Consider the following 24,997-nt stretch of genomic DNA (forward strand, 5'->3'; position numbering starts at 1 on the left):
AAATAAGATACTTTTGGAATTTTTGATTTTTTCAAAACGAATGATGCGCACAAAAATTATTTCGTATATACATTGAGTAACTTCGGTATTTGAATATTATAATTTTTACTTTGTATAGTTAACAACTGTTTTCTTCTATATACGTGTAGTTATTAACAATATAAATTTCACTTATATGATGTGAAATATTTATTATACAAAATGAGAGCAAAGGTTTAGAGTGTTTTCCCTTATATTTCACCATAAATAAAAATCATACATACTCATTTATTTCTTCCCTGTGTTTGTACAATGCATTTCTTAACGTCGTAATGGCATGGATACGATCTTGTACTGAATGTTCAAAAATTGGTTGCTGAACGTGATCCATATCCACCGTAAATCTTTGAAGTGCATTAACGGCACGAGTCTTTTGGACGCGATCATGTACCGTGGGGTCCACTGTAAGCTTTTCTCTAGATGTACACCCAGGTACCAAATCTGACTAGATCAATCAATATCCTATCCGCGAATATTGAATTTGGGGGATTCTGCGAACACATCTGGCGAAGAAGATGGTCTAAGTTTCGAAGAGGTTGATCGTGCGCTTGTAATTTAAGATAAAGTCTACAACTTCGTTCAGACAAGTTGCGAGCTTCCTTAGCTATTTCCTTAAACTTTAAGATATGAAATAATTTTAAAATATTAGGAACGATATAGGGTTCAAAATGGGGTTAAAATAGGATACAGTATAGGCGACCGATGTCAAGGGGAAAAGGACTTAAGGAAACCGTCTGCACTGGATACGCACTTTCCTTAGGTATACAAAGTTACGCGGTAGCATGTATGATTTAAAACGATATCGATTACAACGAGTCGTGGGTCATGAAAATGTGTTGGGTGATTGGCCTGTTCTCGCTCTATCTCATCGGTGCTGTACCATGTATCAGTAACCGTGGCCTGAATTGGTAACACCGAGAACGATATTAAGACAGTAGGATAAAGTCGCGTCCTGTATTATTATGCATCGGTGCATCGTCGTCGATACGGTGGAAACGGATTTTACCATCGCCTATTGAAAAATCACATCAAATGCATACAGCCACCTGATGGCGATTTCTCGTAACTATTGGGACGAAGGGAAGAGGTTCCCCACTCTTAGTCCTTGGCAGTCACTAAAGCGCGGGCTAAGGTTCAAGTTGCATTTTAGATGCGAGCAAACGCACATCGTTTTCGGTTAGTGGTCATGAACTAAGTTTCGCGAAACTCGACGACATCTGCGGAAAGGGAGACAGGATCGAGTGGTGTCTGGTTGTGATACTTCCTTGTGGACTGTAGGATAGCGAACCGGGTAAGTTTCACGTTGACATTCCCTTCATCTATTCTACACGGTGTCAATGGACCGCGCGATCTTGTTGACATTATCAGTGCATCGGCCGCAAATTGGCATTCGCCATCAGCCCCTCGGTAATTTAGTTTTTCGCTGTGCTCGCGTAATGACATCCCAACGCGGTTACTTCCTGCGGTACTTATCGAGCAAAATTGCCGTAATTTCGTATAATACCAAGCCCCCGTTAAGTCACACGTGGAGTTGAAATACGAAGGCGATGCACATCCGGCGCGTTACATGATTGCTCCGAAGCGGGGCAAATCATACGTAATTCGAATTAATGCTAACTTTCCTGCGTCGACGGAAGTCGTCGAACTTGGTCGTTCTAACGCGTTCGTCGCGATCCTAACGGAACTAACTACATATCATGATCAACACCGGATGAAATTCTTTTCATCACAGTCGCGATTTCCTGCGTCCGCTTCTCTGCAATAACATTGCAGTACGCTGCGTAAAAGGAAAGCGGATAATTGTAAACATTTCTGTTATCGAATGAACGATAAATCATATTCATCTTGCGCTTCGTACGAAAATAAAAAAAATTGAATTTATCGTGACACATTTTTTTGCGATGGCCTCTTACGCGAGGAAAAGATGATTTCGTTAGATAGTAGCGATAATCGGGATGCTTTTGTCGTAACCCCATCGTATTATATAGTAATCCGACAACACGGTAGTCCGTTTCGTAAAGCTAGAGCTTATCGCGTGGGCATAAAGTCATAAATTGACTCGCGCGGCTGTTGGTACTATTGGTTAACCGGATCGTGAAAGTCACGTAGCCGGCGTTAGCGGTCCGCCTCGCGCGTACGCGCGTACGCTCGTTAAAAAGGATTAATTTAAACGATTACGTTATCAAACGATCGGGGTGTGAAAGGTATTGCGACGGTGTTGCGACGCCGTCGAGAAGTTCGCGTTGTGGCGGCATTATCCGTGTCGCCCTCCCCCGTCTAAACTGTTTTAGCGACGAAAAGTTTGCCGGAAGTTTAAGAGGGGCCGTGTTAACTGCTCGCGAAGGTAGCAGAATAGCACGTGAAGACATCGCCGTACTAATCGTCTTTTGCGTCCGATTAAATCAAAAGAACTTCTCTGCGCTATTATTTATGCACAGCGATTTAAACGACGATTATTTCCGATCTTTTCGAGCTTAGGAACACTATGATTATCGCTAATTACAGTATGTCTCTTTGTTATCGAAAATTACTAGTTAGCTTAACAACAGATACGGGTGATCTCGTCAATGTCAGAGGCAGAAGAAATTCGCGTGAATGGAAACACGTTAAGCAGCTCTTTAAATCGCGTGACAGTTTTGACGCGTCATCGAACGCGTCCATACGGGAAACAAATGGCGTGTCAAAGGCATCGTCCAACAGCCCCAACAAGTTAATCTTACTTTACGATCGATTTTTCGCAGTACGTATAGGAAAAAGGATGAGCTTCGAACGTCCGACTACGAATAGAGGAAGATGCTCTCGCGTGCACGGTGTCACGAGGAATCGAAAATTGCTATTCGACCCGTATAATCCGGGGCGGGCATCGGCGCTGAATTACCATTCGAATTGATTCGCGTTTCGTCGCTATAGCGGCATTACCGGCCGGCCACCGATGCCCCCGATTTGTTTGGGAATCGTAACAATCCCGTTTTCATTAAATCGCAGCCCGGCCGCTGCGTAAGGCTGGCTGGCATTGTCCGTTGTGCGAGCCCGAGTCGCGTACAATCTAATGTTGACCAACGCGTTCTGTTCCATTGCGTTATTAACTGATATCGGGAACAACCGTCCCGAGCACTTATGCGCGGTTGATTTACGCTACCAGCTAGGGAATTACAATACCACGACACCTTTGTGCTACGGCTCGAGAAATAGGTGCTTACGTTCAGTTCATTCATACGGCTGATCTATCGCGTGGTTCCTTCGGTGTCTTTTGTTATGTCTGATAACGCTGCTTCTGCATTACACGGCCGGTTAGTCGAATATCAGATGCTTCGTATCGTATAATTTAGTACGTATATTAAAATCATTCAGTTTTTCGACGTATGGTCATGATTTCAGTAGTTACTATTTCATTACATATCCACGACAAGTCACTACATTAATTATACCATCGAACATCTACCCTAATGGTTACGCACATCACTCATCGAATGATACTTGTTTACGGTTATCGAAATAATTCGAACGCTGAGGGGTTGGTCAGGGGTTGCGGGGTTTCTCACAGGGTTGAAGGCTCGTTCGCCACGCGATTATGAACGCCGCGTGTTCGTGTAAGTGACGCGAATTCCCCACGATTCGATCACACCCCGCTACGCGACGCGTCGTTGCGCGTGCATTCGAAAACGAATGACGACGCGGCTGTTAATCTCCGCGACGCTCGCGTGAGGGTGAATACACGAGAACGAGCCGGAACGGGAGGCGCGATAAAAGCGCGACGAAATCGACGCACCGGCGATACACTTTGATTTCCACCTCCGCTGCTGTACTTCAGCCCCCCCCCCCTCCCCTCCCCGGCTCCTTGTTGCTCCTAATGCTCTTTTAATCGTTCCTTGAATTACGCAGTACGTTTCGAAACGGGGACACCGTGAAATTGTTAATTTATGAGCTTCATAAGTAGATCGAGTGGTTGTACAACCGCAACGATGTGTTTGATTTTCCGTATAATTCTTTATCAAGACTTTTTCTTCGGCAACGTATCGTGTATACGTAGGTACTCCGAAAAGCTGTATAATTGTTTTAACACGTAATTGTTTCAAAATATTAATTAAGATTTCGCCTTTCCTGTAAATCCTACGTCGCGCTAAAAGAGAAAGTTTAAATCCTGAAAATTAGCAGATGTAAACATCAAGTGCTCGTATGTCTTAAGCAATTCGAATTCTAATTAAATAGACGAAATCGTTTAAGCCAATTTAATTAATAGCTCCTCCATACTGTATACTCGATTCTGACGGTAAAAAGAATTCCTGAATTGGCATCCCCTGGAATCACAACGGTAAATCACTATCTCACCCCATTCCGCTCGAAAATATTTTCCGTTCCATCTCACCCAGTGATACTCCCTGATCTCTTCCTATCTCTCAACCACATACTTGCGCCCGTTCCGGATATCTTTTCGCGCGACGATCCCCGGCGCAGTGTCTCGTCATAAAAGTTTCTTCCCCCGCGCGGCTATTGTCGCGTCGAATCGCATCAGGATCCTCGTCCGAGAGAATCGTTGCAACGGCGAAGAAGACGAACGCAGGCAGACGAGGGACGAGAATTAATGCTGGTGAGTGTCAACGGGGTGGGAGGAAATCGTGGAACGAGTGGCTTTTCGGGAGACGCGCTCTCCAGTCTCGCATTTTCGTAGCCTAACGAGATTTCAACGGCCACTTTAGGGTGTCGTGGAAATCCTTTCAACCGGTCTGGAGCACCGTATTGTTAGCCGATGCTTCTCCCTCTCTCTCTCTCTCTCTCTCTCTCTCTCTCTCTCACTTTAATGTTGTATCTCCGCGCTCGTGCCTCGCGAAACACGGATTCGATTTGTTCCTTCCTATTTCCCTCCTTCTCCTCCCCTTTCTCCTCCTCCTCTCGGCTTTCCGAGTCGCGACCCTTCCTCTTTTCTTTTTTTTCTTCGTTCTATCCGATAGAGATAGTCCTCTGTCCTTTAAATTTTATTGGATCAAGACTGATCCGGTGATCGAATTTGACGCCGTGTTCTCTTGACTGAGTTTAAGGGTTGCTTTCTAAGGGATGCGAACGTGAAACGCTTGCGAATGTCCGTTTGGGAAAATTCGCGTCCGCTTCTGGGATACTTAACCACTCGAGTGATATGCGCGATAAGCTTCTTACGAGTTTCCAGAATTTTCTATTGTTATTTGTTGAGGATTCTTTTAGGGAAGAAAGTTTCGGATGAGAAGATGCGTTTCTTTCCTGAAGAGCTGTCTTTTTGCATTGTACTTCTTTTCATGGAGGATTCTTTCAGCGAGAAAAGTTTATGGCAAATTGCATTTTTCTTGAGCGATTATCCGACAAATGAAGTTAAATTTTTTTTACATCACAAACGAAATGTTGATCATGTTTTTTTTTTTTAACTTTTTGTAAAGATTTCATTTACGAATTTTTTTCTTCGAAAGATCGCTTGTGTTCATGGGATATTTAATTCTCTAGGAGAAATTCGCATTAGTCGTCCTCCAACTTCCAAGGATTTAGTATCGTGTAATTTTTCTGCAAAAGATTCCTCTCGTGGAAGAATTCTGTTTTTCTGGAGAATGTTCGTTGTTTCTTTTTCAGGTATTTAACGTTTTAAATAAAAGACGCGACAGTATTTTGCGTCATCTTCAAGGAATTTCATAAAAAGGAATAACTTTGAAAAGATTGTACACCGGCACTATATTTTCTAAAAATTCTTCAGCAATTAAAGGAAAAGTTCTCCATTCTTTCTGTGCATCCTCGAGTAAAACGGTCCCCTTTAATCACGGCTATATACTGGCTATATATGTAATGGAAATCGATGCGGGATCGTCGTCTCGTTAATAAACGAAATGCAAGAAGATTTATCGCGACGGTTATTTGAATATACATGGACGCCGGATTACGACGGTCCTGCGAGAGCCCGAAAGTCTTAGCCGACGACCCCCTTTTCATATCAACCCCATCTCTGAAAACGATTCGACTGCCCTTTGAAATTGTTCGAGCGTGAGCGTGCACGTTTATTTGCGCGTCCGTACAGCTCTCGTCGTCTACGCTGCCGCCATTCCCATCGGTACCCGCCATTCCCAGTCGATTTTCGTGCTTGATCGTGAAACGCGGAGGACTTTTATAAATCAGATTGCTCGATGAATTTTTGAAGAAACGCTCGCTACACTTACGAAACATTCTAATAAACTGTGGTAATCGAAATATAAAACGCATGCAAATGAATATTGAATACAGAACCGATGCAGAGTTAAGAATCGATTTAGACTGGAATGGTTTAATTACTTTCCACACCTAAAAAAAATGATAAAAAACCGCGTAGAACGGCGTTAATTTGAAGGAAGGCTTCGCGGAGGACTTTTTGGCATAATCATGCCAGGCAGTCGAGTTTGATGGAACGCGATCAAATAGGCCGTTCGCGGGTGCGTTTGTCGCGCGGTGTGTGTTCCCTGTGGGAAGTTTGCTAAAAACAGCCAACGGGCTGGTATTTTCATCGGCGCTCGTTCATTTCTAGCTGGGGACGTTGTCGCGTGCGCTTTTGCTTTCGAAATTCAACGGTAGCCAGCCGCATTGTGCCGCGGGTGATCCGCCAGCCCCGCGGAAAACTCGCAACACGTGGAATCAGCGCGTTCCTGCTTTTTAGTTACGAGCAGCGTGTAGTGTAAGGTAAGGGCGGTGGCGAGCGCGGTGGTAAGTCGCGGATTATTCGTGCGAATTTCATCCAAATCATGCAACGTTCGCATCGATCTGTCTTACGTTTCGCTGATGATTGTCCAAGTGTTTCCTCTGTTGAGATTCTGCAAAGATTGCTGCATTTTCGATGTTGCAAAGATTACTGGTCCACTTCAATGCCGATGCGAGAAGATTATTGCTATTTTTATTTACGTTCGCATTATACGTACGGAATATTTCGCATGTAACACGTGAAATGTAAATTATTGATTACTGTATTTTCCCTTCAAATGAATTTTCACTGTGAAATTAATCTGTGACTTTTGAAATAATGACCAGTCAGGATCAGTAGTTAGGTTCGAAGAGGAAAGTGAATTATATCGAAAATTCCGTCGAGTTCATTAATACACTGTACTGGATATTTTTACGGGCCAATAATCGGATACAACGGATCCATTTCTAGCAGCGATCAATTTTTAATTCAACCTCACCGTTGAAAATATTCCGTATCACCGGCGATGTATTTAATTATTTAACGGACGGGATAACAGGTCGTTGTCGCGTTTAACATTACATGCAATGCTACATACATATGCGAGCGTTCCGACGATCTCGATAGCTCTTGCTTTTGTATCGATAACATCGAGTATCGCGCGCGGTTCCACTATTATCGAATGAAAACAGCCATTACCATCGATCCCATCGACTTTTTCTCTCGTTTCAATTGTCCCCTCCCGTTCTTTGATTACAAAATGTATTTGGCAAACATTGCCAATCGTTTCAATGTTATCTCATCTAAAATGTACTCGAAATCCTATCTTTGCTTTAATGGAACGATAAATACCGCAAGTGATCACGGGAATGATTTTCATTTAAAACCCGTGTATTTTCACTAAACGCGTGTGTGCAAACGCACTGAAATATATCATTCTTGGAATATTAACAAAAACGGATTTAACGGATTCCCGATACGAAAATTAATTCGATCGGTCGAAATCCTGGTTCTTTCGTCGACAACAGGTGAAATCAGCCGGGAGAATAAACGCGAGAAAAATGGACGAACACGCTTGTTGTTTTCATGACTGACGGATGGAACGGTGAATTAATCCCGTGGCAAAGTGCCGGCCCGCCGTACAACGGAATAATCGCCGCCGACAAATAATCCGAAACGGTTTAACGTTTGCCGATCGTTCGATTTTCCGCGGCGAACCTGGCTCGCGGCCGACCGGTTTATTATGAACGGCGAACAATATTTGATCGAAACTTTTGATGACCGTGTCAGGCGATCCGCGCATTAAACGTATCGGAAGGGAATTCGGTGGTGAATGGGAACGGTTCGACGCCGCTCCGGACGGAATTGCGGTTCAAATGCGCAGTTGTCCAGGGAACGTATCCTTCAACGATCTCAAACGAAAATATTGTTCGGATTTATTCAAATTGTGAAATGTGTCTTCGAAAGAAGAGTTTTCCATTTGAATTTCGCCGGCCGCGCGAATTAGCATTTCACGTACCGACAATTCGACATCGCCGGATTGAAACGCGCGCATAGATTGTTTCATAATTTGTTGTTTTCTACCTATTCTACGCACGGCGATCGTATGGAATGCGTGCCTAATTTCTCGGATGAAACACGCTCACCTTGTTGAGTACCAAACGTACGCGTCATCACTGAGGGCAATGTAACGGGAGTAAGAAACCACACTCGACCTTTTTGCCCACAATTTAATATATAACAGTCGACAATAGTCATCGATAGCGAAACAACAATAAAATAACAGTTGTTAATGTTGGGGGCGGTGCTATGGCTACGATTTCTTTTACGTCGCTACGCGACTCTAGTGAAACTCAACTTGACCTCACAATTCTTAACGAATATGGAGGTTGTTCTAACGAACAGGGTGTTCTCGCCGAACTGTTCTAACCGAACTATATGCTAGCGTTGTTCTAACAGAACTATGTGCTTGCGTCGTTCTAACCGAACTGTCCGAATCGAACTGTCGCGAGGACGAAAATGTCGTCCCTTAAAAATGCGTATAGAAAAGGATGGGAAATCCCAGAATGAAAAGGATAGATGCACAGACGAGGAGAGTGAACGTTTCCACGAAACGTAACGGACGGAAATTGGTCATAAATAAACCAGGTTTAAGGATCTGCTGTACGCGACTAGCGCGGGTCTGGTCGCCAAGTGCTAACCCGCGGTGGCCAGACCTGCGTCCTGTGTCGTAGGAACGCATTGTTATTTCTTTAGAAAATTTACGACTAGAAAATACTAGGAATCGTAGCCGCCACATCACTAATTTAGATTGATATTATTAGATACAAGTTCTTTTACGATGCTATAAAATTTGCCACTTTTCCATGTTCAGTTTGTCCAAATTAAAATAAACAGGAGTAAATACAATTCTCCAAAATGGCGTATTATTAGAAGTCCATTAGGAACTGAACATTAAAGCTTAAATATAGGAAAATTCATCGTTGAAAATTGTTCACCGATCTAACAAGTATCTAAAAAGCAATGCAAAAGAAAAGCATAATGGTTCATCTACTTATTCTATTGACATACTCCATCTTGGTCCGCCTACGCGTATAGCTGTACTACTAGAAAGAACGAATACATTAGCTAGGAAGGATATCATCGTTAACCAGATTCCATTCGAGAAGTGCGCGGTCAGTATCCGTTGGGGAAGGAAAGAATTAAAACGCAAGGTGCACAGGCGCAGAATGAAGCGTTTAACGAACGTTTAAATATACACGTTCGGTGATTAGCATCGAGAACGAATTCAGCGTCTTAATTAGACCCGCGTTGTCGCCCGCCGGTGTCGTCCTGATTGCCGCGGACCTCGCGGAGATGAACGAGGCGTAAAACCCGACTGGACACGTCGTTCTTCTCCGTTCCAACCTCTTCCTCCCTCGCCTTTGTCCTATTTTCCTTTTTTTCCTCTTTCGTTTCGTTCTCCTCCGTCGTTCCACCCTTTCCCATCAGCGTCGTGTTTCGTCCCTTTTTCGTCGCGCAGTCTCCTTTCCGAGGCTCTCGCCACGGTTGGATCGCGTTTGTATCAATCAACCGGCGACGTGAAAAATGATTTCGACGGTGGCACACGCGACCCTTTAAACGGTGATTCATAGGACGGTCGCGTCGAGGAACGCGTTGCTGGAGAAAGGAGGACGAACGAAAGGGGCTTTCGTACGTACCCGTCGATGCCACCGTTCACGGACACTGGATCTCTGATAACGAGACTGGGAACGTTACGAGTTTCTGACTGTGCCGCTGACTGGCACCTTTTAGATCGGCGATACTGGCTTTTTTTTTCAAAACGCATTCTCCGTATAGTTATAGTATATTATTTATAGTCTAGCTATACGTCTGTCGAGAAGACACGGTACATTATATAAGAAATAGAGGAGAATAAAAGAGTGTTAAATCCCCCGGAACCGTTCGTAATATAACGAACGTTCCTCCGAATATACGAAGGAAAATATTCACAGCGACAGAACGAGAAGACCAGCACTCGAAGCGGTCGAGGGTTTGATCGCGTGTCTACCCGCATTCCGCGGCTTCTCAGACTTTTAAATCGGCAGTACGAAATGGCAGAGGGGCTTCGATTTAAACCGGCTGCCTCTGCATAAAATCGTTTCCCGTAATTTCCGCGTGGATTTATGGACGCGGACGGCCGTTTTATGGACGGGCCGGCGTACACCGTCGCTGCTTAACAATCGATGTTTCGGTTTAGCCTGTAAACATCGCGATAACGTTGCCCGTTGACAATTTAATAAATGCCGCTCGAACGTAGCGGTTGAACGATTTCCGTCGCGTTTTCGAGGACTTTGGCTGCCGCTTCAGTGGAAAAGATGCACCGCGGCGACGGGTAAGAGCGCGCTCGGGGAAGTTACGAAACGCATCCCCCAGGGCGGGGAAAGCTCGCGCGGACAGGTAAATGCACGGACACGGCGCAGTTTACATATCCCCGGCCGTAAATCTTGTCTGTCTTTCGGGGAATTTACATTCCATTGCTGTCCTGGCAGTCGTAAAATTCCCGTGGAACAGGTGTACCGGCACACTCTTGACATTAAGGTCATTTTTGCTTTTTTCCAAGCCGCCGCTGAAACGCTTTTGTCGGCCGTTTCGCGGGCTGAATAATTGCGGGCAATAAAATAGAGGGATGCGCTGTTGGTAGGCGTCGCGAAATATTTTGGCACGCGTTTCGTACGGCTGCCGTGTAGTTATTTGCTCTAGATCGTTCCCCTCTTGCGTACATAATTATTTATTTAATATTCAGAAAGTGTAGGATGGCACCAAGAAATAAAACTTACACTTTCAGCTTCTAATAGTATTACTATTATATTTTTCGACGACGGAATGTAATCGACGGAATATTAAGAATAAGTAATAATAGTCCACCCGCGTGCTCTTTTCTTTTTTTGCTCGCTCAAATTGAAATTGCGCGCTCTCCGGTGTAATTTAACAGAGGAATTTAATTGAAACACTTGAGCAATTTATTCAATTTCAGTTTCGACTTTGCGCATATTGCTTTTGCGTACGCTCGACTGGTAATCATATTTCACGGACGAGAGTCGATGGAATCCGTCAAAAGGATCAATTTGCCCGCCTTAAAGGGCGCATTGTAGAAACTCGTACGCGTCGAACATAATGCGGAATCAAATTGGTCAATCATGATCCTTGCGTAGTCTGCATAATTTACTCTCGGGTCGATTGGCTGATTCGATTATTCGTATCACATTGTGCCAACCTCCGTACGCATCGTTCGTCAATTTCGAACCAATGCGCCACGTTAATGCAACTGGATTCTACGACTTCGCTGATTCGTACCTACATAAACGCATAGTAGTAATAAAAATTTACAATTTTTTAAAAATTAAGCAATATTCAAGATTTTTTAGCTAGCTATATAACATTTTTTATTCTATACGAACACTTTTTTCATTCACCAGAGTGCTCCGCCTTGAAACTATTGGGACACCTTGGGACTATAACGCGATATAATATTCATCAAATCCTCTCAAGTGATCATTTCTAAAATCACAAACGTCCAAATTGCAATTGACCACTATTTTTTCAATTGTTAATTAAGAAGACATATTATGATATTTGTAATATACAAAAGTTTCTTAAAAACAAGACGGAACAGCCATTTAAGCCAAAATTGCTAGGTATGGTAGAATAATGAGACCTTTTTCAATTTTCAATCCCCAACTGTAGCTATCAATTTACTTCCCAGTCAAAAGGTCCGCCATTTTTACGGTACATAATGGCGAACGCTGCCAATTCGATTACCCAGAGTATCTCTCTCCACGGGAAAATCTGCCGCCGTTCTTTTGCATTTAAAACACCGTTTAAAAGTGCTAATCGTGTTTGACGCGGGCCGTGAGACCGTGATGCCCTGCGCGGAATTAGCCGTCGTTTTTCAGCGGGAAACGTTCCGATTAGAGATGAGAATTCTAGAGACGTTCTCGAACCCCCGTTTCACCCTTTCCTCGACTCGTAACAGTTACGCTGATGATTACGTAGAAATCAAACCTGCTTTTTTTTATGTCATTTTTAATCTTCTGTTACTGAAAAATAGAACGAGATTGGACGTGTGCTTAGTAGATAAAAAATAGTTTTTTAAACATATAATATTTATTTTTATAGTAACGAAGCAAAGTCTAACAAAAAATTAAAATACACTCTTATTATATTAAATAGAATTAAACCTGAGAAGCATTAAATAAAAAATACAATTTTTTCCTTGAATTAATGATAAGATCGAACACGGTACACGATACATTTAATCTCATTTTCGGGTGTTTACATACGAAATTACAATGGAAGCGTTCGAATAATTGCACAGAAGGGACAATCGAATAACCTGGTTTCCGAGTAAAAGAGGACCGTTCGCTCCCAAGTGGCCAATAAATATTAACGTTAAAAACGAAAGCAACAACTTTACAATCCTCTTCCGTTGATCGTTGATCCGACAATTAAAGTTCCGCTCTGTGTTGCATTTATTATTCACCTGACATTACGTTACGGTGTACTTGCGTTCTAATCAATATCGCATCAGATGAAAGTATTTCAGACGCGATATTCTATTCTCGTTCCAATAAAATTGCACCGTGGCTTGGCTGATAAAAAATGCATGCTGAATCGCGGAACAAATTGCGCGGGAGGGAACGCTGTTTCCTACAACGCGGGACAAGTATGACCACTAAAGAATCGCTTCTTTGTGGTAAAAGGGGAGATTAAAAATGCAGATTAATGTCTGCGCTTACGATATATTGCGCGTTCGATATTGGATAAGGTGGAAATTTCTGATAATATTTTTCCTTCTGCGCAAGCTCATTTTTCTAGGATAGAAAAGAAGTTCTAATTGTAACTGAAGCTTAAATTAGTAAATGCTAAAGTGAAATTTATTTCTAACGGTGTATGAATTCCTGTAAAAGCCAGAGCGTGGTCAAGTTCCTAAACTAACAGAATTAAAAGAGGCGTAAGTAAGTTCATCGAGTCCACTAAATCTTCCAGAACGGAGCATAAATGTTCACGTCCGTTAGTCACGTCGCTTCCTACGACACATTCATTCTTCTACCCCAGTAATTCTTATTGTCGGATAGAACAGTCTTCATAGATGGTTATCATCGGAATATCCCTCGTCGAAGACCCCGACTCTTCCCTCCTTTATTTTCTCTTTTTTCCTTCGATCGATGGAACCCAGGCTCCTTCGTCCCTTTGTCGCGACTATAATCACGAGACAGTTTTACACCGCGGTATCTGCGCGGCAATAACGTGCCTCGGAATTATTATGCAGCGCTTCAAAGGGTGGAGAGAGTTAACCCCCTTCAAACTGGTTCTCAACGCTGCGCCACGTTTTCGTCTATTTTGCATTTCATTGACACTCAGTCGCATAGTTACTTGTTTTCTTTGATCTCCGCGAAGAAACTCTCGAAATGCAAATTAAACTTTTTCTTCTACGATAAGGGTGATTATCAAAATTGTAGAAGAATCGTCCGTCGAATCGTGTAGAAGAGAGCGGGTGAAGTTTCGACGAACTCGCGAGCCTATCGATCATGAAAGGCGAAGCGCTCGAAGCTCGGACGCTCTGTGTTTTATTTGTCGGAAAATGTTCGGCCGCGGTTGGGAAATGCTTAACGAAACAGCGTTTCGAGAGGCGCCGGTGAAAAGTCGAGCACGCGTGAACTACGAATTTTTACGATCCCCTCTTCGTTTTGTTACTCTTCTTTCACGAGAGAGGTTCGAGAGATTTCAAAGTACTTTTAATTAAACCAAAGACCTCGATCAAAGGATCGCGATCGTGAAACAGAGCTTAATTCCCTGGAAAATCAATCGATAGCGTAGATTTGCACAGTTTATTATGTCAACGGATTACATATAGTTAATTTCACCATTTCTTGTAGTATAATATTTGTTTAGTTACTTATTTTTCCAGTTCATAAAAAAATCATTGAACATCCCTAACTGACAATTCATCCATACCATTATCTTTAATTTGGGAATTGCATCTTTATACGGAAATTGACAGAAACGATAAAATCCATCGCAACTCGTTTAAAATACCTGATCGCAACGTTTCGAGAGCTTGCACATCGAAGAAAAAACGAGGTCCCGGGCCCCAGACATCGAGGGTGCTTCAGGTGCACCCCGTTCTCTGCCCGTTCTCTGCCCGTTCTCTGCATTTAACAGTCGAAGATGATACTTCGGAGCGCGCGTACCATAGTGGCGACCATATGGGCCACTCGACTCCTCCGGACATCTGTGTTGGCGCAACAATGGTTTCCCCGCGCGTGCTTCACTTTTGTAACACAGTTACCAATCCAGACCTCTCGTCCGGCATGGTCCCGCTCGCTGCCGGTTCATTGAGCCAGACCGGCCGCATCTTCGTCCGCATAAGTCCCATTTCGACCGAGTGAATGCTTCATTCGAGCACCAGTCAGCCGTTCCTGCGCGAACGCGATCGTCGCGCATTAATTCAATCTCGCGGTAATTAATGGAGCCAGCGTTCGGCTGATTCGATTCGACTCCGTCTTTCGCTCGTTTTCACCCAACTGGTCAATGCTCGCGACGTTCGATCGATCCCGAGCCGACGACGGCCAAACGGCCCTCTCGCTTCCTCCCTCGAAAGTCGTTCGAGGGATTTTCGAGGACCACCGCGGGGGCGGAAGAGCCGACGTGCAAACGCCTAATGGCATTACCGCCGGTTCGTTATCGTCGAAACGCACAGCTATGCACAAGCCTGTGCTACCAGCGCGGCCCTGTTCTCTCCTCATCGGTCCACCGATTCTTCCGCTTTTGTTCCGCAGTCGCTCGCTGTCCCACGGCTATAATGGGACCGGCCGACTACGGTTAATCGCATCTATCTTTCTTCGTTTCTTTATCTTTTCTCGGGTATCGATTGGCAATTGAAAAATAAAATGCCTAAATGAAGTAATTACGGGTAAAATTTGTATGCTACGACTTTGAAAGTAGTAGTAGTAGAAAAGCATAGCAAACACTCCGAGCAAACCTTGTTAGACGCGCAATGGAGAACACTCGGAGTGTTCAGATTGAAACGCATTACCCGTACGTTTTATTACGCATCTCCTCCTCAGGATAGCTGTCCGCCTCGTCATTTCCAGGTTTCAGGTACGGCTAGAATAATTTACGATCCCATAAACAGGGTAATGGATCCTATACTTTGTTCCTCTTTATACGTCGGTATAACGGGAGCATCCACCATTTGGTACACTCTCTAGATTCAATCGAAGATGAATTCTACGCGTTGCAACTGTTGCCGAATGGAATCAGTGAAATTGGTATCGCGTTTAAATTTGGAATTATGTAATTAACTACAACTTAATTCGCGATTCCGTTGGCCTTGGTAGTTGACTGAAATTTTACTAATCTCCTGCCTTGGTGCATTGTGCCCGCGTCCACCCCTTGGGGTTCATTTCAACTCTATGTATCACGAAATCACTGTGTTGGAACCGGGTGATTTGCTAGATTAGGGGAACGCTTGGGACTTGGGCTAGCATTTGACAGGTACAGGCGCCGAGCCACGGTCGTATTTCGCGTATCTCGTTTCGCGCGGCGGAATGGCGACAGGAAGTCGCAGTAATTTTTCCTTTAATCACATGGACCCCGCGTTCCCACTCGCCATCTCTGTTTACAAATTATTTTCAGCACTCCAGTCTCTCAGCGTTTTTTTTTTTCCATTTCCGATTGCTATTAATGGGCTGGAATTTCTATTCGGGCACTCGCAGAGAATTTTTAGTGAACTCTTGTTGTATTCGATAAGAGCTAGCCTTTAATTTTGTGAAGATTCACAATGGCAGGTTAGTGACAAAAGAAGTTCACTAACCTCTGTAAAAAGTGTAAGAAAAATTAAAAAGAATTTCACGAAGTCTTCGAACCGATGTTACAATGTCTTCTAAGCGCATACCCAAACGATTAACCAAGTGTGTTAACATCAATGGCTGGCAACGTGTAAAATTACTCTGAATATCATTAAAAATTCGGGATACGCGTAGCAAGTTATTTGTGATAATATGCGCGATCCTCAAATTCCTCGATATTCTTCCGACCACTTCCGAGCTAAAAGAGCACAAGAGCCCCGGTCCCGATATCCTGAATTAAACAAGTTAATTCAGGGGTTACGACAATTATTGCCTCTACGAAGTCCCATTATCCCGGTATGCATCCGAGCGGGATATCGATGTACACTGCACGCGCTGTACGTTAAATCCGGTTGGGAAGGGGTTGGAGACGGTGCGCAATAAAGGAGCCATGGCGTCCCGATAGAATTTATCGCGCGCTCCGTACAACCGGGGAACGGAAAATTCCCTTTTCCCACGGACACAATTCCTTCGCCTTGGGCTGATTACAAATTCCGGAAGTTGGCTTGGTTATGAAGGCCGTGTCGCAATTCGCTACTTCGGTCTTAGTTCAGGAGCTCTTCTGGATTAGGTTTCGGTTCCTCGGTTCCTCGGTTCCTCAGCAGACGAGCGATGGTGATCTAAACGAGCCATTGGCAATGTTTGTCTGCGTTCGCTATATTACGATATTACGATATTAACAACTAAGTTTAGTTATTAGATATCTCGGAAGAAATCATCAGATTGTATCGATCGGTAGCGTCGATCGTGTGCAGACCGGTTAAATCTAGTCGCGCCCTCCCGGGGACGGGAAGCAGAGATGGAATTAAGATAAGCCGAATCTGATTCGTTTCGCGTCGCGTGATCTTTTCTCTCGTTCTGACGGGAAAAACTCGAATAGATACGGAGGAGCGTTTCCTCCTATTTCCAATTCCATCTTTCGCGTTCGCGTGATGCATCGGCGCCGCGTGATACACCGGAGAACACGGTTCACGTGTCCCCTTTTCAGCGGCTGTCCTATTCCCTTGACGGCGTAGGACAACGGATCCTCCGTGACTGCTCTTGAGAATCGAATTATCCTCGGGTTGCCAGAGTAGTGGGGGTGTTTACGCGTGAAAGAGGACCGGATCGAAGTCCTTGAGAATTTTCCGAACATTTCTTCCTCCTTTTCTTCCATCTTGTGTCCTTTCCTGGGGACATTTTTTCTATCGAACGTATACAAATATTTTTATTTAGCAAAAGAAATGGCAGACTAACCGTCCCAACCACCGTTTTTACAGATTCTCTCGCTACTTATTCTTCGTATCGAAATCAAATTAAAACATTTATTCTGGTTCAGCGGGATTTTTGTGAACGACAGAGAATGGGATAGGGACTGAAATATCTGCGCGCGCCAGAATCCATTTCGAGCGTTCGAATTTCAGTTCTCCTTCTGACAGTAGAATAAATCGCAACATCTATTTAAAATTGCAAGAAAATCGAAAAGCGAAGTAGAGGAGGGATTAAAACGCCGATATCGCCGGGCGCGGAGAAGAATCCAGCGGGAAGAGCTGCGACGATCGAACATCGGTCGAGTATTTTTCATTTCACGCGAAGTCAGGTGTCGCGTGTTTGCAACGTTTTAACGTGATCGACGACGGAATTTTCGCTCGGAGGACGTTTCATTCAGACTTGACGGATAAAACTGTCGCGGTCTGACACACAAAACGAAACACGTAGTGACCGTTTGGCATCCTGGAGATATATGTCCCACCAAGACGCCTCTCGTTCGCGCGGCTCTCCACCCTTCTCACGTACCATCCGGCAACCCTTGCAATTCCCGCGTCCGCACCTTTACGATACCCGCCCGGTAACGTTTACGAAATTTATACTTCACCTCGCTTCACTTCAGTTCTACATCGTGGCGTGCGTCTCATTTAGAATTTCAACATTACACGTTTTCGCAACGCGCGAACAAATATCCGTGGATTTCGCAATATTTTTACATTCGGAGAACATATATTTACGCGTGTACGTAATCAGAGAGGAGAGGCAAATGTTTCCGCAACATTCATTAAAACGGATACTATTACAATTGACGCCAGTGACGCGCATCTCTCTAATCTTCGTGTCCCACCTTTTCGGAGTAGAAAAAAACCGACTAAGCCGGTGATGAAAAATTTCCTTTTTTAATATCGCATTCGTTAAACAAGCGGGTGAATAATAAAAATGTGGTACGGGTTTGAAAAGTAGTCGGGACGTGCGGTGGAATTTCACGTTCGAGCCGTATCGTTGAGCTTTTTACAACGCGTCGAGCGCCGTTCGCCAGCGAAGAAACGGATGGGATATTTTATGTAAAGCAACATTTACCGCTTCCATGACAACTGCCGGGTTGTTTTGCCCCGCCATAACCCGATATATACTCGCGGGCCGAAGACTCGAGCGCCTCGTTACATCGTAGTCACCGTAAATTCCGCCATTCCTTCGCCCGTTCCTCGTAATTCCCACGGCGGAACGGGGCGGGAGTGGCGAATTAAATGAAATGCGAGCAATGATAAAGGTACCGAACGTGCTTAGGCGCCGGCAGCGATGAAAGTTAACGACGTCTTAGGCAACATTGAAAAGAACGGCGCTCGCATATTGAATTAAAAGACTCTCATTTCCCACGCGTCATTCCGTTCCGACTAAACGAGTTGTGGCCGCGCGGAACGGACGGGAGGGGAATTAATGAAAAATCCTGAAAGATATACAATCGGAAGAATTCCGCTATGATTAAGCACCAGCTCCGTTTTTATCGCGCTGAAAGGAACTCTAATTCTAATTTAAATTCCACGCTCGCTCGCGCTTCCACTCGGAACGAGAATAATTCGAAGCGATATCTGGCCAACTCCGCTACTTAAAGTTGACGCTAGTTTCTTATATTTTATTTTTTATTCGTTGAATAAAAGCGCGCGTCAGAGTGTCGAAAGGTACACTGCTGTATCTGAATTAACTGCTTCTACAGTAACAACGTACAAGTGGCAGATAATTCTGCGGCCGACGAAGGACTCGATGTGAATGCACGTAATAATCTATTCGAGAGGCAACGCGTGTCTGCATGCGTATAGGAATTATAAGAGCCCATAAGAGTCGGGCAACAATCCCTTCGAGCAGCTCGAAAGTACTCTGCGAGTTTAGCCGCGGACATTCGGAGCTTCTCTCGATGCAATCGTCGCATGAAAGAACCCCCCCCGCCCATTTTCGTGGCCCGTTTCGAGCTCGATTGCATCGTCCGTATTCCTCTCCGTTAATTATTACACCGGTACACTCTTTTTTCGGTCAAGCTTCGATTCGAGACATCCTTTTTTGAGGCCAGAACCAACCGAATTTTTTACAAAACCGCGCGGAATGATATGATCTTGATATTTTATTTTTCGATATTTTTATTATTCCGGTCTTTTTGGTATTTTTAGTTTAAATGGAGGAAAGTATAGATGCGAGGACCCTTCAAATTGACTATAGTCATTTTTAATTATTGATCATTGACTTAATATTCAATTCATATTTCAATTCGGTTCGTAGTCTGTATCTCCGTTACCGTTGTTACAATGTTTCAGAATCCCCTTCGATATCTCGTTTCCTTGTATTTTCTGAGAAAACAATGAATTTTCCTCCATTAACTCTTTCACTGTCAAACGGCATTATAGCCATATAGAGCATACGTAATCATATAAAAACGATAATATTCTAATCAAATGATAAACAAATAAAATGTAATAATATTATATTTAAATTTATATTTGTATTTAAATGATTTTTGAAGTAGAAGAAATTATAAATGGCAGAATTTAACTAGCAACTATTGTTTCGCTTCGAATCAGCAACGAAACGCTATCGAAACGATAAAAAATGTCCAAGTTCACTGTCGAAACTCGATCGTCGCGTCCCGTATTGAACAGAATCAGTGGTCCCACGGTTTAACGGCAGTTCCAACTGTTTCGAATTCCGATTCGTTGAAAGTTGAACCGGCGCCGATCGAGGCTCCCGCGGATTTTTCCATCGGCGACAACGGAACAAAGCGTGGAACGCGGCCCAGGATCGATCCGGTTATTAACGAGCCCCCGTGTATCGCGTAACAAACGCGCGAAATCTGTCGTGGACGTCTCGATGGAATTAACGCGACAAAGGCTGCTTGACACGGCCAGCCGCGCGGAGATTAAACCGTATTTACATTATTTTATCGTGTCCGGCAATTAACTTACACGGCCAGGTCGGTCCATTAATCATGGGATAAACGGTCGACTCGCTGGTCGAGAATGGCCGTAGTCGGACGGCCAATTAACAGTTGCGACTAATTATTTCCTTGTCCCGCCAAATTCGACCGATCGTTCGGGTGCATCGTCGAGCAGCGAGGATACGTCGTGCTGCTTTTCAAATATCGCGAAACTATTTTACCCGGGACACGCGACTGCTATTATTCGCAAACATGGAAACAGCCGCGTGCCACGATATTCGTCAGATTTTCGAACGGGATGAATATTCGACGAGGGGAATACATTTGCGCGGGCGTGTACCTGTTTTGTACCTGGTCCGCCGCGGATTATTTGCCCAGCTTGATATTCTTTTCTCTTTTTCTCTGCATCGACCGAGTTTATTAATATCCCTCTCGGTGCTATTGAATTTTGATGGACCCGATGGATCATTTCCTCGCGGAATCGATTTTGATTGTTCTCCGAAAATTTTTACTCCGCTTTATAAACATGAAATTGTTCAAATGGATTTTTCCACCGAGACGATAATCTTTTTTTCCTTTAAGAGAACGCGATCATTTTACATTTGAAAATATCGAGTTTTCATTTTTCCCGAAATTCGGAAACTTTCGGAAGAAAGGAGGATACCACTTAGGGATAAAAAGTATTCACGGTAGAAAAAAAACTTTTTCGCCAAGAAAATCGAGTTTCAGAACGCGGTCTCGCTCGACTTATTTTTTTCGCCATGAATACTCGAACACCCTTTATCTTGTACGTATATGTATAAGTATAATGGTAGTTACTTTTCTTCTTTTTTCTTTTTAATAATTGAAACTAATCTGGATTCATTAAACATTTTTATACCCTCTTGAATAGTGTGAAATCTGCATTAAAATTACTCGAGCTTCCACCAATACGCATGCAAGTGTATTTATACCGAATTATATTATATAGCTCCGAAAAGAAAACGAAATTTCTGTAATATTCTCACAGTCGGGAAGACTTCTTCTCTCAGTCGTCGTCATCCAACTGTTTTAAAACAAGTGCCATTCAAGAGCGAACTCCGTCGCAAACATAATACATATACAGTGCTGGACAAAAGTATTGGCACAGCATGATTGTTATGATAAAAATGCTTATAACTATGAAACAAATTGTTAAAAAGGAAAAATTTGTTTACACGTTTATTTATTTATTATTCTAGATTATTATTTAACAGAAACAGTAATATAAATAAAGTGATATGCGAAATAATAACAAAAACATATTTATTGAGCGTTTTAAGCATGGACAAAAGTATTGGCACATTATACAAAATTTAGTGTAGTTGTATCTCTCCGAAAAAAATCCGATTGTCACTTGATGGTATAGGTAGGGGATTCCCTGATAGTCATTTTTTCTAACAGTCATCCTTAAGTTCAGTCGATTAGCAACATAGGAAATATAACAAGCAACAATGTCAAGAAGAGGGAAAGAAACTACAAGTGAAGAGAGAAAAATAATATTAAATTTGCACAAAATGCGAAAATCTTATAGTGAAATAGCAAAAAGTGTTAATAGAAGTCGATTCACTATTAGAAGTGTCGTAAAACGATTTGAGAATCAATCAGATTTCAAAAGTAGGAATCGAAGTGGACGTCCCTCAAAGTTAACAGTTAGAGAAAAACGGAAAATTGTAAAGGAAGTGAAAATAAATTGTAAATTAAACTCATCACAACTTAGAGCAAAGTTAAATGAAGAAAATAAAAAAGAAGTAAGTTCGAAAACTATACGGAGAGTGTTAAAAGATGCGGGATATTCTGCGTGTGTCGCAAGAAGGAAACCATACATATCCAAGAAGAATCGGAAGATGAGAAAAGAATTTGCAAAAGAATTTATAAAAAAGGATCCCACATTCTGGAATAACGTATTATTTTCAGATGAAACTAAATTTAATATATTTAAATCAGATGGCAGAGTATTAGTTTGGAGAAAGCCAAATACGGAAATGGATCCACAACATTTACAAGCCACTGTGAAACATGGAGGAGGTGGAGTCATGGTATGGGGTTCCATTGCAGCGTCTGGGGTTGGCGAATTAGTATTCATAGATGAGATTATGGACAAATATGTATATTTAAATATATTAAAGGAAAATTTATTTAAAAGTGCTAATAAATTAAATCTCCCGCGTGATTTTTATTTTCAACAAGACCATGATCCAAAACATACTGCCTATATTGTACGACAATGGATCGTTTACAATACCGCACATACATTAAATACCCCACCCCAGAGTCCAGACATGAATCCCATCGAACATGTTTGGAATGAATTAGAAAAAAAAATTAGAAAATATAATATAACAAACAAAAACCAATTAAAAGCTATTATTTTACAAGAATGGAACAATATAGAGCCGGATTTTACAAAAAAATTGGTAACTTCAATGCCAAAACGATTGAAGGAAGTTATCATGAGGAATGGAGGGCCAACCAAATATTAATTTTTAATTTCTAAGTACTTTCAATCATTTGTGCCAATACTTTTGTCCATGCTTAAAACGCTCAATAAATATGTTTTTGTTATTATTTCGCATATCACTTTATTTATATTACTGTTTCTGTTAAATAATAATCTAGAATAATAAATAAATAAACGTGTAAACAAATTTTTCCTTTTTAACAATTTGTTTCATAGTTATAAGCATTTTTATCATAACAATCATGCTGTGCCAATACTTTTGTCCAGCACTGTATACAAAGCAGTTGTTTGTCTCATTCCGCTCTTAAATTTCCAACACCAGCAAATATTGTGATTTCAGATACGAATAACACGTGTCCCATTACAAAGACGGTCTACTATTTGTCACGCAACAAAAAGATGTGGAAATCATGTAAAGTCTCTTTATATTCGACTATGTTATGAAACAGCTCTGAAAAGAAAACAAAAAATTTGGTCACCGAAACCAGTCTGGAGTAGATAGAAAAAATTATGACAATCATATCAGTTTTCGTTTCATTTCGATATCTGAATCGGTTGCTAAGATATCAGGGCTCAAAGTTTTTTCATTCATAACGGCGCGTAAGATGGTGGCACTGGTTATGAATGAACTTGACCTACATTATTTCCTGGAAAATGTGTACGCACTGATAGTAATAGTAAAAGTCTGTCTGGCATACGTCTGGCATTGACCGGCTCACGTGGCTAACGATTGAGGTAGGTCAGTGTGTTCCAACGAGGACAGACGCAGTAACCGATTAAAAATTACCCTTCTCTTTGCAGCACGAGAATATCTTGGGAATCGAAAGTCGGAGCGAGATGATTCGATAATTTTTTCCAACGAGCTTCATTTTGGTAAATAGAAAATGTTCACTTACTAGATAAATACGTAAAATAAAGAGAAAGTTGTAAAGGAAATTAGAAAAAAAATTCCCTAGACAAATTATATGAATAAAATTTCTCATTCCTCTTCACCTTTTTAAATGTCAATGCAGGTAATAAATCAACCAGAAATATCGTTTCCGAGTCTCTTTGTAGTCACCTTATTAAATTCCATGTCTACCAAAAACATTTCCGAAGGTCATTAAATTAGAAGAGAGTCGGTCGCTCGTTCGAGGAGCAATCTCGACTACTAGGTACCTAATCGCGCGAACGCCAAGTATGTGGCGCATTCTAGCCCCGATGGTCGCGAGAAATCGCTCGATCTTATAAATCTAATTCCGTGCATAAGTTGTGGAATTCGCCGCATAATCTGATGCAGTAGCGTCGGCAATTCCACGGAGTGGCTAGATGCCTGCGGAAGTAGTGGCCGTGGCCGATCGATCGTGACGGAAACCAGGCGAATTTCGCCGGCGGAACACTCCTCTGGATCCGATAGAATTCCAGCTTTATCCCTCTGTCTCCTCTATCTTTCCGCCTCGCCCTCTGTCCTCCTCCTTTTGGATTTCGTTCAACGAACTTCCTCGTTGAAACTTTAATTTGCACGGTCTCGAAATCGCCCGTGTATACCTGAGAGAACTCGAAGAACCAGCCAAGTCTTCCTTCTTCGCGTTGATCTACGAGGAAAAAAGGAAGCAACGAGCAGCAGCTGGGATTTTACGGTGGACAACATAGATGTTTTTTCTTCCGCCGCGCGCTTACGGGCGCCGCTCGAGTGCTCGTCCACGTGTGAAAGTTTGAATCCTGCTGACCGTCGAGCTTTTCCGGTTATTTGCATGCGGGGCCGCACGTGCCTCTGGAAATTGATCTGGCCGTGTGGCTCCCGTAAAACTTTGCTTCGCTGTGAACACTTCATTTGAGGCGAGATTAATGCCCGCTTCTATACGCTCCTTCCCACCGGCTGTTCTCACGTCACGTGTCTATTCACTCACGACCATTTCTAAAACAATTTCAAGTATGAGACATTACAAAGCTATTCTATGTTCGAAAATTATTGCACATTTCGTAGTGAGGCATATTAGGATGTTTCATATCGATTTGTATTATGAGTAACATTAATTGTTTCGGTATTCTTCCTGCGGTAGAGGATTCGATTAAAAGAGGATACAGTCACGCTCGTTAGTTGCACCCCCCTCGCAACGTCGAGTTATAAAATCTCCTCGCTGCGATTATGTCATCCTGTGTCGAAGCATCCTTCAACGTTTCACCTCATTCGTGTTGCACAAATTCTTTACCCTAAAAAGTTCTCGTTTAGCGACACACAGAGAGAGAGAGAGAGAGAGAGAGAGAGAGAGAGA

At 42.8% G+C, this 24,997-nt stretch overlaps 1 long non-coding RNA gene across 1 annotated transcript in view; it reads right to left on the reverse strand.

Annotated features, from left to right (window-relative positions):
• Positions 1-24,997, reverse strand: part of LOC143429378 (uncharacterized) — a 45,156-nt gene that overhangs the window by 746 nt on the left and 19,413 nt on the right. The window lies entirely within an intron of this gene.

Source organism: Xylocopa sonorina, chromosome 1, assembly GCF_050948175.1.
Source record: "Xylocopa sonorina isolate GNS202 chromosome 1, iyXylSono1_principal, whole genome shotgun sequence".
NCBI classification, from domain to species: Eukaryota; Metazoa; Arthropoda; class Insecta; order Hymenoptera; family Apidae; genus Xylocopa; species Xylocopa sonorina.